We start from the raw sequence: 13344 nt of genomic DNA on the forward strand, positions 1-13344 counted from the left end.
TCTGTCATTTCATCACCCTCCTTCTCCATCCGGTCTGGTTCCCTTGCTGGTGAGGAGTTGTGATCACTTTTAGGAGGAGAGGTGTTCTGGTTTCGGGAGTTTTCATCCTTTTTACGCTGGTTTCTACCCATTTTTGTGGGTTTATCCACCTGTTGTCTGTCTCTGTCCCAGGGAGTTGGAGCTTTATGAGTTTCTGTTGCACTACTGCCTTTTTTGATTTTTTTTTTTCAGGTCGGACCCGCCCAGCTAGCAGCACGCCTAGCCTCTGCCTGCCCGCAGGGGCTTTGCTGAGCTGCTGTGGGCTCCGCCCAGCTGCCCTGAGCTCTTCCCTGTAGTCCTTTTTATATGGGCGTAGTTAGAACTGTCTGGGCAATGGTGGCCCCGCCTCTGTTATGGCGGACTCTCTCTGTTGTGGCAGGTTGCCTCGGCAACGGCGGGTTGCCTCGGCAACGGCAGCCTGCCTCCGTAGCGGTGGAGAGTCTCAGTAATGGCGGAAGCCCCTCCCCCACGGAGCCGGACCGTCCCGGTTCAGCTGTGCTTGGTTTGAAGGGCTCAACCCAGAGGGTTTCCAATTACTGTTTTTGTTTTCGTTGTTGTTGGGGGTGGAGGGGTGGGACCAACCGAGCCTGATCACCTGGCTCCCTGACTCAGAGTCTTTTCTTTTAAGTTGAAGGACCCTGCGTTCCGGTCGCTTGTTGAAAAGGCGCCGGGATCTCCCGTGCTGCGACTCACGGAGTCGGCTCGAACCGCGGCGCCGGCTCCTGGCGGATTTTTTGCCTAGGAATCTCCTGGCCTGGCTCGCTATTTCAGATGAATGGGCTATTCTGCCGTCTCAAGGCTCTGCTCGCCAGCTAAGAGGGCTCCCAGACCAGTGGTTTTTGTACGGAGAACCGCAGCAACAGGGAGTGGTCACAGCAGCCGCGCGGGCGGAATCAGCCCCGTGGGGGCCAAAACAGCCGCACCGGCTGGGACTGCGATGCTGGCGACCCCTCTGCCTGGGTATCTCCTGGTCTGTGGGCAATAAGAGTTCGTCTGGAAATGCGGCGTCCACTCACCCTCTGCACTTTCACTGGGAGCTGAAGTCCTGAGCTGTTCTTAGGCGGCCATCTTGAAAGTCGGACCTTAAGTAAGTCTAATTTGTCAGTGGTTTCTTTCATAGTGTTTTGGGATCTTCTGCAAGAAATCTTTGCCTACCTTAAGCCAAGAAGATATTATCCTACCTAGTCTAGAAGCTTTACTATTTCATCTTTCATATTTAGGTCTATCATTCATTTGAAATTAATTTTTGTATATGGAATGAGGTAGGGTTTGTCCATTTCCACAAACAATTCCACTTGAATTTTACTAAAGTTATATCAAATCTATCAATCAATTGGGGAGAATTTACATATTAATTTTTTTTTGAGACAGAGTCTTGCACTGTAGCCTGGGCTGGAGTGCAATGGTGCTATCTCAGCTCACTGCAACCTCTGCCTCCAGGTTCAAGTGATTCTCCTGCCTCAGCTCCCTGAGTAACTGGGATTACAGGTACCCACCACCACGCCCAGATAATTTTTTATACTTTTAGTAGAAACGAGGTTTCACTATGTTGGCTAGGCTGATCTCGAACTCCTGATCTCGTGATCTGCCTGCCTTGGCCTCCCAAAGTGCTGGGATTACAGGTGTGAGCCACCACACCCGGCCTTACATATTAATATTTAGTCTTCAGTCTACAAATATACCTTTCCATTTATTTTGTCTTTCTTAAATTTCTCTCAGCAAAAGTTTTATGATTTTCAGTGTAACATTCTTGTACATCTTTTGTTAGATTTACCTTCATTGTTGGTGGTTTTGATGCTTTTGAAAAGGATATTGTTTTTCTATTTTTATTTAAACTTTGTATACAAAACATTATTTCCTATACAAAAATATAATTGATTTTTGCATATTAACCTTGAATCCAGACACTTTACTCAAATTAATTAATTCTAATAGTTTATCCATTCCTTTAGATTTTCCAAGTATATAATCATCTCCAAATAATGGTAGTTATATTTTCTCCCTTATAGGTTTATTCTTTTTATTTCTTTTTCTCACCTTATTGCATTGTCTAGGATTTCTAGGAAGTGTTAAATGGAAATGGTGACAGTAGACATCTTTGTTTTGTTCTCAAATTGAGTGGGAAAGTATTTAGCATTTCACATTTAAGTATAATGTTAGCTATAAGGTTTTTTTTGCTTATATACTTTATTATATTTAAAAGTTACTTTCTACTTTCTATTCTTAGTTTTCTGAGAATTAAAAAATCATGAACACATATTTTATTGTATTTTAGCTTTTTCTGGATGTACTGAAATTATCATATGTTTTTCTCCTTTATTTTGTCAATTTAGTGATATACATTTCCTGATTTTTTTAAAATGCTTGACAAATTTGCATGTCATCCTAGTGGAGGGGCCATGCTAATCTTCTCTGTATTGTTCCAATTTTAGTGTATGTGCTCCTGAAGTGAGCACCAGTTCCTGATTTTTAAATGTTAAAGAATTCTTGCATTCCTGGAATAAGTTCCACTTAGTCATGATGAATTATTATTTTTACCTGTTGCTGGATTTGACTTGCTAATATTTTGTTGCAGTTTTCCCATCTCTGTCCATGAGAGATAGTAATCTGTACTTTTCATTTTTGTAATGTCTTTGTCAGGTTTGTGTATAAGGATTATGCTATCCTTTTCCAGTGAGTTAGAGAACGTTCCTTTTTTCTTTATTCACTGGATGAGGTTGTGTAAGATTGGTTTTATTCTTTCTTAAATGTATGTTTTGAAGAATTTACAAGTGAAGTTATCTGGGCCTGGAATGTTTTGGCTGGGAAAGGCATCTTGAAATCTTGATGTTTATTTTCTCATTGTATTTTTTTTCCTTAGGATGTTTGCAGTGGTCCAGAAGAAGAAAGTTTCCTGTGAGATTTTTTTCAATCACTTCAAGGAAAATAAGGTGGAGATAGCAAATGCAATAACAAAGCTATTTCCTTTTCTTGAAAGCCTCAGAGACAATTCCTTTATCATTGAAAAAATGTATGCTGTAAGTGAAGTTTATTACATCACCCATGGTAGTCTGGCCCCCACATTAATTTATATTTGGCATCCTGGATTCAAAGTTTAGTATACTGCTAACTGCCTAAAAGGCCTTTCATACCCTTTGTGGAAAGACCCTTTTCTTTTGGTTACTTATTGTATAAGGTAGAAGGTAATGGGGCAAACAGATGTCATTAAAGATACTTCTATTTCTTTTTATTTTTTTCCTCCTCCTCCTCTTTTCTTTCCTTCCTTCCTTCCTTCCTTCCTTTTGTTTAGAGACAGCTTCTTACTCTGTGTCCCAGGATGGAGTGAAGTGGCACAATTACGGCTCACTGCAGCCTAGACCTCCTGGGCACAAGTAAACCTCTCACCGTAGCCTCCTGGGTAGCTGGGATTACAGGTGTATGCCACCACACCTGGATATTACTATTATTATTATTATTATTTTTTGGTAGAGATGGGGTCTTGCTATGTTACTCAGGCTGGTCTTGACCTCTTGGCCTCAATGAACCTCCTACCTCAGCCTCCCAAAGTATTGGGATTACAGGCTGAACCACTTTCCCTGGACAAGACACTCTTATTTCTAATTGAAGCCCTGTTCTTTTTTTTTTTTTTTTTTTTTTTTTTTTTGAGATGGAGTCTTGCTCTGTCAGCCAGGCTGGAGTGCAATGGCACGATCTCTGCTCACTGCAACCTCTGCCTCCCGGGTTCAAGCTATTCTCCTGTCTCAGCCTCTCAAGTAGTTGGGACTATAGGCACCTGCCACCATGCCCAGCTTATTTTTGTATTTTTAGTAGAGATAGGGTTTCACCATATTAGTCAAGCTGTTCTTGAGCTACTGACCTCAGGTGATCTACCTACCTCGGCCTCCGAAAGTGCTGGGATTACAGGAGTGAGCCACTACACCCAGTTGCCCTGTTCTTTCATAGCAACTGTTGGGGAGGGAGTGGAAGGTAATGATGACATGGCTGGAGTGAAACTGATATGCTCTGCAAATATGTAGTGACTTATACAATATACAAGAATAAAATTATGGTAACTAAGATAATGGAAGCAGTCTTGCTTTGTAATATCTACTTATGTCAGAGGTAACCCCCAGAAAATTTGTGCCACTATAATTGTTATCAAACAAATTTTTGCCTTGCTGTTGTCCCCTCTAAAGTGTTTATATTTCGTTGGGTGGTTGTGGAGCCTTGGAATTCAGATGAGTTTGTACAGTGCCATGGAGACGCAGGGAAGGAAGCCATGTCTTCAGTATGTGATTGTGCTCTTTCTATTGTGTTCTTTATGGCAAGGGAAGAACCATCTCCCAATCTCCTGGAGCCTGTCCAGGACTTCTCATACCATAGGGGGAAGGTGGGGAGTGTGGGGGCAGTGACCACTGTACAGACAACAAAATCACTGTAAGATTTATTCCTGAGGCATCCTGGGTAGGATAAGAGCTCAAAAGTCAAGGAGGTAGGGTTTACTTGTTTTTCTAAAGCAGTGGATCAAATATTTAAAAAGTTCTAGGCTGGGTGTGGTGGCTCATGTCTGTAATTCCAGCACTTTGGGAGGCTGAGGCAGGTGGATCACGAGGTTAGGAGTTCGAGACCAGCCTGACCAATATGGTGAAACTCCATCTCTACTAAAAATATGAAAATAATCCAGGTATGGTGGCACATGCCTGTAATCCCAGCTACTCAGGAGGCTGAGGCAAGAGAATCACTTGAACTCGGGAGGTGCAGGTCGCAGTGAGCTGAGATTGCACCACTGCACTACAGCCTAGACAACGCAGTGAGACTCAATCTTAAATATATATATATATATATATATATATATATATATATATATAATGAAAAATAGTACTACATGAAAAATAGTAGTCTACACTGAGAACAATGAAAGTATTCTATGCAATTACATTGTCGATCTTTGTTTAACTTTAAATATATTATTTTGTGTATTTTTTCCATTGAATTTTTTAACGGAATTCTCAAGAAGCCTGTACAAACTTGATTCCTGTACAGAAAGTTGTGTACCAGGTTCTCTGCCCCCTGGAGAAGGCGTTTGATTGTTCAGTTCTATCAGTCCTGTTTAGCAAGAATAACTTGAAAGAGTATCCTGATTTATAAAGACAGGGTTTCACCGTGTTGGCCAGGCTGGTCTTGAACTCCTGACCTCAGGTGATTCACCGGCCTCGGCCTCCCAAAGTGCTGAGATTACAGGCGTGAGCCACCACGCCAAGCCTGCTTTTTAATTCTTTCATCTGCTCAGTCGTTCATTTAACAAGTACTCATGTAGTGCTTACATGTCCCAGGCCCTGTGCTAGGTGGTGTGAATATAACTAACCTGTTCTCTGGCCTCCCTTCATTGGTAGTCTCTGGGGACCCTGCTCCAGGTGTCTCAGGACATTTCCTGGTGCTGTAATATTTGCTCCCTTCTTGTAGCCTTCAGAGAGTCCTTCGTTTGTTCCCCGGGTCTGGGCCACCCCAGGGAAGTCTGCCTATTCCCTCCACCACGTCCTCTCTCTTTGGGAACCATTCATCCTTCCAGACTCAATTTAGTCAAAACTCTACTTTTTTCTAGCCCCATCTTTCTTTTTCAGATCAACTTTTAAAATTATTATTATTATACTTTAACTTCTGAGGTACATGTGCAGAACGTGGAGGTTTGTTACATAGGCATACACGCGCCATAGTGGTTTGCTGTACCCATCAACCTGTCATCTACATTAGGTATTTCTCCTAATGCTGTCCCTCTCCTAGTCCCTCGCCGCTCAACAGGCCCTAGTGTGTGATGTTCTCCTCCTTGCGTCCAGGGTCCATGTGTCCTCAGTGTTCATCTCCCACATGAGTGAGAACATGCAGTGTTTGGTTTTCTGTTCTTGTGTTAATTTGCTGAGAATGATGGTTTCTAGCTTTGTCCATGTTCCTGCAAAGGACATGAACTAATTCTTTTTTATGACTGCATAGTATTCCATGGTGTATATGTGCCACATGGTCTTTACCTAGTCTATCATTGATGGACATTTGGGTTGGTTCCACGTTTTTGCTATTGTGAATAGTGCCACAATAAGCATACATGTGCATATGTCTTTATAATAGAATGATTTGTAATCCTTTGGATATATACCCAGTAATGGGATTACTGGGCCAAACGGTATTTCTAGTTCTATATCCTTGAGGAATTGCCACACTGTCTTCCACAATGGTTGAAATAATTTACACTCCCACCAACAGTGTAAAAGGGTTCCTATTTCTCCACATCCTCTCCAGTATCTATTGTTTCATGATTTTTTAATGATTGCCATTCTAACTGGTGTAGGATGGTATTGCATTGTGGTTTTGATTTGCATTTCTGTAATGACCAGTGAAGATAACCTTTTTTTCATATGTTTCTTGGCCACATAAATGTCTTCTTTTGAGAAATGTATGTTCATATCCTTCATCCACTTTTTGATAGGATTTTTTTTTTCCTTGTAATTTTGTTTAAGTTCTTTGTAGATTCTGGATATAAGTCCTTTATCAGATGGATAGATTGCAAAATTTTTCTCCCATTCTGTAGGTTGCCTGTTCACTCTGATGATAGTTTCTTTTGCTGTGCAGAAGCTCTTTAGTTTAATTATATCCCATTTGTCCATTTTGGCTTTTGTTGTCATTACTTTTGATGTTTTAGTCACTAAGCCTTTGCTCATGCTTATGTTCTGAATGGTATTGCTTAGGTTTTCTTCTAGGATTTTTATGGTTTCAGGTTTGGTGTTTAAGTCTTTAATCCATGTTGAGTTAATTTTTACATAAGGTCTAAGGAAGGGGTCCAGTTTCAGTTTTCTGCATATGGCTAGCCAGTTTTCCCAACACCATATATTAGATAGAAATCCTTTCCCCATTGCTTGATTTTGTCAGATTTATCAAAGATCAGAGGGGTGTAGATGTGTGGTGTTATTTCTGAGGTCTCTGAGGCCTCTGTTCTGTTCCACTGATTTATATATCTGTTTTGGTACCAGTACCATGCTATTTTGGTTACAATAGCCTTAAACTATAGTTTGAAGTCAGGTAGCATGATGCCTCCAGCTTTGTTATTTTTGCTTAGGATTATTTTGGCTATGTGGGCTCTTTTTTTACTTCCATATGAAATTTAAAGTAGTTTTTTTTTTCTAATATTGCAAAGAAAGTCAATGGTAGCTTGATGGAGATAGCATTAAATCTATAAATTTTTTGGGCAGTATGACCATTTTCACAAAATTGATTCTTCCTATGCATAAGCATGAAATGCTTTTCCATTTGTTTGGGTCCTCTTTTATTTCTTTGATCAGTGGTTTGTAGTTCTTCTTGAAGAGGTCCTTCACATCCCTTTTAAGTTGTATTACTAAGTATTTAATTCTCTTTGTAACAGTTGTGAATGGGAGTTCACTCATGATTTGGCTCTCTATTATTGGTGCATAGGAATGCTTGTGATTTTTGCACATTGATTTTGTATCCTGAGACTTTGCTGAAGTTGCTTATCAGCTTAAGGAGATTTTGGGCCAAGATGAGAGTTTTCTAGCCCCATCTTTAAGGCGTTGGGGCTTCTCTTTTGCCTACAGGCATGGCATCTCTCTAGACTCTTAGTTCTCCTCAGGAAACTAGTTTGTTTCTTCTGTAAGATATTTGCAATTCACAGAGACATTTCTATTATGGAATTTGTATTGAGATAAGCTTTCACTCCTCTCTGATCATCTTGTAGGATGATTAGTCATGGTGTACAATTTTTCTACTGCTCCATCATCCTTAAAACCTGAGAGGCTCATCACCTATAGGATTTCAGTAGTTTAGTGTTTTTTTCTTTCTTGACTGCCTGAGAGGAAGAAACAAGCAACACCAAATCACAAGCCACTGAAGTTCAGAGTGACTGAAGGGCGAAGAGTTTCCCACTGAATTATAAGAACACACGAGTGCTTCATTCAAGTGATCATGAGATGGGGTTCCTGGTCACTTGCTTGCAGACTCTGATTAATTATTTTCTTTGTTCAGTACTCCTCTTTTCCCAGAAAAGGAGTGGAAAAGAAACACCAAAAATGCCCAGCTTTCTGTCAAGCTGTAAACAAGTTAATAATGTCTAGATAAAAGCTTTGTTTTCTGATCTTCTAAGAAGAAAAGGAGACAAGGTAACTGAGCTCTGAAGAAAGACCACACTGATGGAGATGGTGGCAGAGGCAGATGACGGTCACTTTGTGTTGATTCCAAAGTGATGTGACTCCAGCTGGAATCCAAGAATACTCTCAAGAGGTGACAAAAAGAGGCTTTCTGCTCAATAGTCTGGAGGCTGGAATGAGGATCTGAGTGTGAATTGTAAGTTTATAGGAGACCTTCAGTGAGAAGTTGTGAAGGGTAAGAAGGATGTGCCTATGCCAACAACGTCAAAGAAGATACTCTTGGTGATGCCAGAAGAAGGGGCTGATTTAAACCCATTTGTGCCTTTTTCTGGCTCAGTGAATCTGCATTTTTTGCATAAGATGACATAGACAAATGAGACAGAGGAAAAATGCAGGAAATCTGTATTTTTACATAAGATAACATAGACAAATTGGGCAGGGAAAAATCAGAAATGCATTCGTGTCTGGGGGGCAGGGGGGTGACTGCACCTGTAAAGATAAGCTTTCAATTTACATTGACATAGTAAACATTTTTTTTTTTTTTCTTTTGAGACAGAGTCTTGCTCTGTTACCCAGGCTGGAGTGTAGTGGCATGATCTAGGCTCAACACAACCTCTGCTTCCTGGGTTCAAGCAATTCTCTTGCCTCAGCCTTCTGAGTAGCTGGGATAATAGGCATCTGCCACCACACCTAACTAATTTTTGTATTTTTAGTAGAGACAGGGTTTCACCACGTTGGCCAAGCTGGTCTCGAACTCCTAACTTCAAGTGATCTGCCTGCCTCAACCTCCCAAAGTGCTAGGATTAAGGCTTAAGCCACCACGCCTGGCCTGCCATGGTGAAATTTTAACAGAAACACCTTAGAGTAGAGTTGTTAGGGCTCACTAGGAATTTATTTGTGGGTAAAATAAGGGAGAGGTGTGTAGCTTTTCATCTTGTAGTCATTTTACTTAGGAACAAAAAGAGGAGGCAGGTTTGCACGACCCAGTTCCCAGCTTAACTTTTCCCTTTGGCTTAATGTGTTTGGGGTCCCAAGTTTTTTTTTTTTTTTCTCACAAACCTGAAGAGGTAGGGCAAGAGAACTGTTGTTATCCCTGCTTTTCACCAGACTTTTTTTTTCCCCCTAAGAGATAAACAGAAACTAGCCCTGGAAAACAAAGAATGGAAGGTTTCAACCAATGGCCTGACTCTGTGGCCAGACTCCCTCCCCTTTTCAAGGTTTCAACATAACAGTCGACTAGCTCACAAATCATTCCTACCTGATAAATGAGCACTGTCAACAGACTGGTTCTGGCTGGTTTATAGAGGCTGTGCACATAGCACTTTTATGTTCTGTTTAACCTTTTGACATGTGGAGCCCAATTTTACTGCCTTTTAATGTTGTCTCTACCCAAAAGTGAACATGGGTCATATGTAACATATGTATTTATTCAGCCTGCATGCATGTGTGTGATCTTTCCTCAGGAATATTCATAGAGCCTCCTGTAACCTGTCTGTTGGGAATAAAAGCTTGGAGTCACAAAGTCAATGAGTATTCAAGCAAAGGATTTCTCAGCAAGGCAAATGTACTTCTGCAGAAGGGTGTTGCTCTCAGGGCTGGTTGCCATGAGAGCACACCTAACAAAGAAGGGAAGAGGTTTTTATTTCTAATGCAGTTTGTCCCTGTGTCCTGTGTCCTGCCTCTATTGGCTGGAGTTGGACTGCACAATTTAAGTTGAACCCAATTGGTTAACTTGAACAGCACAGGGGTGTGCATAAGGAAGATGGACGGGCAGTTTTGGTGGGAAGAGCCACTGTGGCAGGAGGGGTAATTTACAGAGGAGTAGCAGATGTGGCTTGTAGATTAGGATTGGAGGGAAAGTTGTTTACTAAAACCAGGGCAGGGAAGCACAAAGGATAAGGAAGTCTGGCCTTGAAAGCAGGGAGCAAAGAACAAGGGAACTAACTAAACCCTTTGAAGAGGAGCTTCTTGTATTTGACACTGTTTAATGTGTATACTTGGCCAACTCATTCAGCATTAATTCCTGTTCCATTTCCCCTCCCTTAAAGTGTTTGCCCTTCAGGCTCTACTGGAGGCTATCCTTCCCAGTCTGTCAGGATGGCCACCTTGCTAGCTGTTACCCTTTATAAGAAGTAAAATCTCCTTTCCAAATTTATATATTGTATGATTTTTCAGTTGACAGTGTTTTTTTTTTTTAGATTGAGTCTTGCTTTGTCACCTAGGGTGGAGTGCAGTGGTGCAGTCTTGGCTCACTGCAACCTCTGCCTCTCAGGTGCAAGTAATTTTTGTGCCTCAGCCTCCCAAGTAGCTGGGATTACAGGTGCATGCCACCATGCTCAGCTAATTTTTGTATTTTTAGTAGAGATAGGGTTTTGCCATGTTAGTCAGGCTGTTCTTGAACTCCTGACCTCCAGTGATCTGCCCACCTTGGCCTCCCAAAGTACTGGGATTACAGGCATGAGCCACTATGCCTGGCCTTGTTGATAGACTTTTGAAAAGGCAATTTATAATTTTTATTTTTTCCCACTGATTATAATCATATAAAATATGATTATATTTTAATATAAAACAAATGATCAATATTTTATACAGTGTACTTTTTTCAGAAATTCTAGAGCAAGGAATTACTTCATATTTCCAGAAAAGTACAACATTGCAGATCGAAAACAAAACTACTATGTAGAGAAGAGCTGAACCTTCAGATTAAGTTGACTTCCACTAGGATGCAGAATTGAAGATTCTTCTGATGTCAATATAGAGTCAAAAGTCAGTGGGTAAAACTTTGCAGATTGCTTGTGCTTGTTCCAGTCTGTTGCACTGATAAGCCCACAGGCTGTATTCTTCATTGCTAACAAGTGCATGGTCTTCAGAGTCACTAAACTTCTTCCTGCCTCCAGACCATCATCATAACATGACATCTGATGATTAAGAATAGAGCATGCCTATGCAAAACATGGTGCTGATCTGATGTTGATGCTTTATACCATAGTTGAGAACTCCCAAAATAAATTCTTCCTCTAGAGGGAAAAAAAGGGTAATTTTCCAGTTTGCTGGGCAACATCTTTATAATTTATCAGGTCTAGTGGCTTTTCAAGACTTTTTTCCCTCAGAGAATTTCAGTTTTTCAATGGCCCCCACAGATTGTATTTGAAATTCTGCAATCTGAATTCTTGTTGCTTTGTGCTGAGCTTTTGGTGGAATCTGTGCTGAGACTGGCCATAGTGCTGTGGAAAAACCCTTGATTTTGTTACTTTGGGAACTGCTACTATTGTGCCATGTTTTGCCTTTCTGAAAAACCACACCTTGATCCAGAGAAGATCCCTATAGAATAGAATACTATTTTATTGCCTTCAAAGTTTCCATAGACAGTGGTCTGCACAGTGAGCCTCCTTCCTTTCTGATACGGTGAATTCTTTTCAAAGAAACATTGTACTCCTGGTGGCCACGGGCCCATCCCTGGGGTGGTGGGGTGATCTGTGCTTTGCTTCAGATGAAGTCAAAGTGCTTATATTTTTTCAAAATATTCATATAATTAGTATTTTTATTAGAAAATATCAAATATTAGAATATATATCTTCCTTGTAAACATTGGTTACATCCTTTTACACATTTTAGTGCGCACATATAAAAATTATAAGTATAAATATTTAAATGTACATTATAAATGTATAAAATATATTGCAATTTTATAAATATACTTCATACATGTATACAAACATAACATATTTTGTATATTTTACTGTTCTATTACCTTTTAAAACTTAACATATTATACACTAAACATTTAAAATTTTTCACAATTTATCTGTAAAATATCCTGTTTATTAATAGAGAAGTGGAGTGCCTTAAAAATTTGTTGATTGAAGATCAAGAGAGTTAACAGGGACCAGATTTACCCACTCGCCTGAAAAACTAAATCCACACAATCTACACAACACTGGACATCAAGCAATGAAGACAGTGATCTGTTTTTAACAGAGGTGATGACCCACAGGTGAATTGATTAGGGATATTATGGAGACCAGTTGATATTTTTTAGGTCATTGAGAGTGCCAGTCCCTGCAATTGCATTATTTTGCTTGGGGGATGGCAATTTCAAGGGTCTCCACTTTGCTTTCCCTACTACAATGGATATTATATCACAGGCTACCTAGCGGGGGTGAAATAGCCTCAGACCTCATCAGAACTTAGGAAGTAATGAGTGTCATGGTAGCCTCCAAAAGATGCGCAGGAGAGTGGGGAATGGCCACTCTTCTCATGCCTTCCATGTGCAAATGTTCTGGAAGGACCACAGGTATTCTGCCAAGACTTAGATCAGATCAGCTGCAGTTACGTTCTGCCTCTGGGGTTTATGTGGAGACATTTATGGGAGGCCAGAATATGCCACCCTAGAATATGCTTCTTTGGCATAAGGATTATTTTGAGAAATAGGAGACATAGGAAAAGCTCTAAAAACAAAGTAGAAGTTACTTCTTGTTTAGGAAAGTTTACATTTACAAAGGACATCTCCATTCCTAAGGATGTCTCCCTCTCTGAACCAGGAAAAGAAGGATGATTCTAAATCACAAGGGACTCTCATCAATGCAGAATACAGCTCAAATCTGCACAGCAAACCTTACTCTTGTTTACCATGCTCTTCCTGGTCATCCCCATAACTTACTTTCCCACACTCTTCTTTCTTTGTCTTTAGCTGGAGATGGTATTTAACTTTGAAGTCTCAACCACCTCTTGGAGAGTTATTCATTTCTCTGAGTATCTCCCATGTGTGTGTACATATATATATAAATATATATATAATACACATATATATGCATGTGTGTATATATATGCTAATAAACTCCTATTTTTCTCTTGCTATATACATGCTATAGATATGCTAACCAACTTCTGTTTTTCTCTTGTTAATCTGTCTTTTGTTACAGGGGCCCCAGAGGATCTGGGTAGGGGAAACTTAGATGAATATTGAAAAAATTATGTTTTCCTCCTTTACACATACAAATACATCAGGGTGCCTTGGCAGAATCATTTTCCAACAGAAACAAGAATTATCAGAGGTTTTAGTGCCCAGTGAGGAATGCTTCCATCTTCTTAATCAATTAGAATTCCATGAATTGAAAGTTAGAGATGCTACGTAGCCACCACAGGCTTCCTGATGCCACTGGGTAAAAGGTGAAAATGA

General features: G+C 40.4%; 1 long non-coding RNA gene, 1 other non-coding gene and 1 pseudogene across 5 annotated transcripts in view; 1 reads left to right on the forward strand and 2 right to left on the reverse strand.

Annotated features, from left to right (window-relative positions):
* Positions 1-13344, forward strand: part of LOC141584528 (uncharacterized) — a 49070-nt gene that overhangs the window by 14893 nt on the left and 20833 nt on the right. For all 4 annotated transcript variants that reach the window (XR_012517593.1, XR_012517595.1, XR_012517596.1 and 1 more), the window contains 2 exons: positions 668-1126; positions 2900-3056. This is a non-coding gene — a long non-coding RNA (uncharacterized LOC141584528). The remainder of the gene's footprint in view (positions 1-667; positions 1127-2899; positions 3057-13344) is intronic.
* On the reverse strand, positions 2389-2495 carry LOC120364403 (U6 spliceosomal RNA). The gene has a single exon (XR_005579665.1). It is a non-coding gene; the product is annotated as a U6 spliceosomal RNA (small nuclear RNA).
* Positions 5675-11619, reverse strand: LOC101037921 (integrin beta-1-binding protein 1 pseudogene; annotated as a pseudogene).

This window comes from Saimiri boliviensis, chromosome 5 (assembly GCF_048565385.1).
Source record: "Saimiri boliviensis isolate mSaiBol1 chromosome 5, mSaiBol1.pri, whole genome shotgun sequence".
NCBI lineage: Eukaryota > Metazoa > Chordata > Mammalia > Primates > Cebidae > Saimiri > Saimiri boliviensis.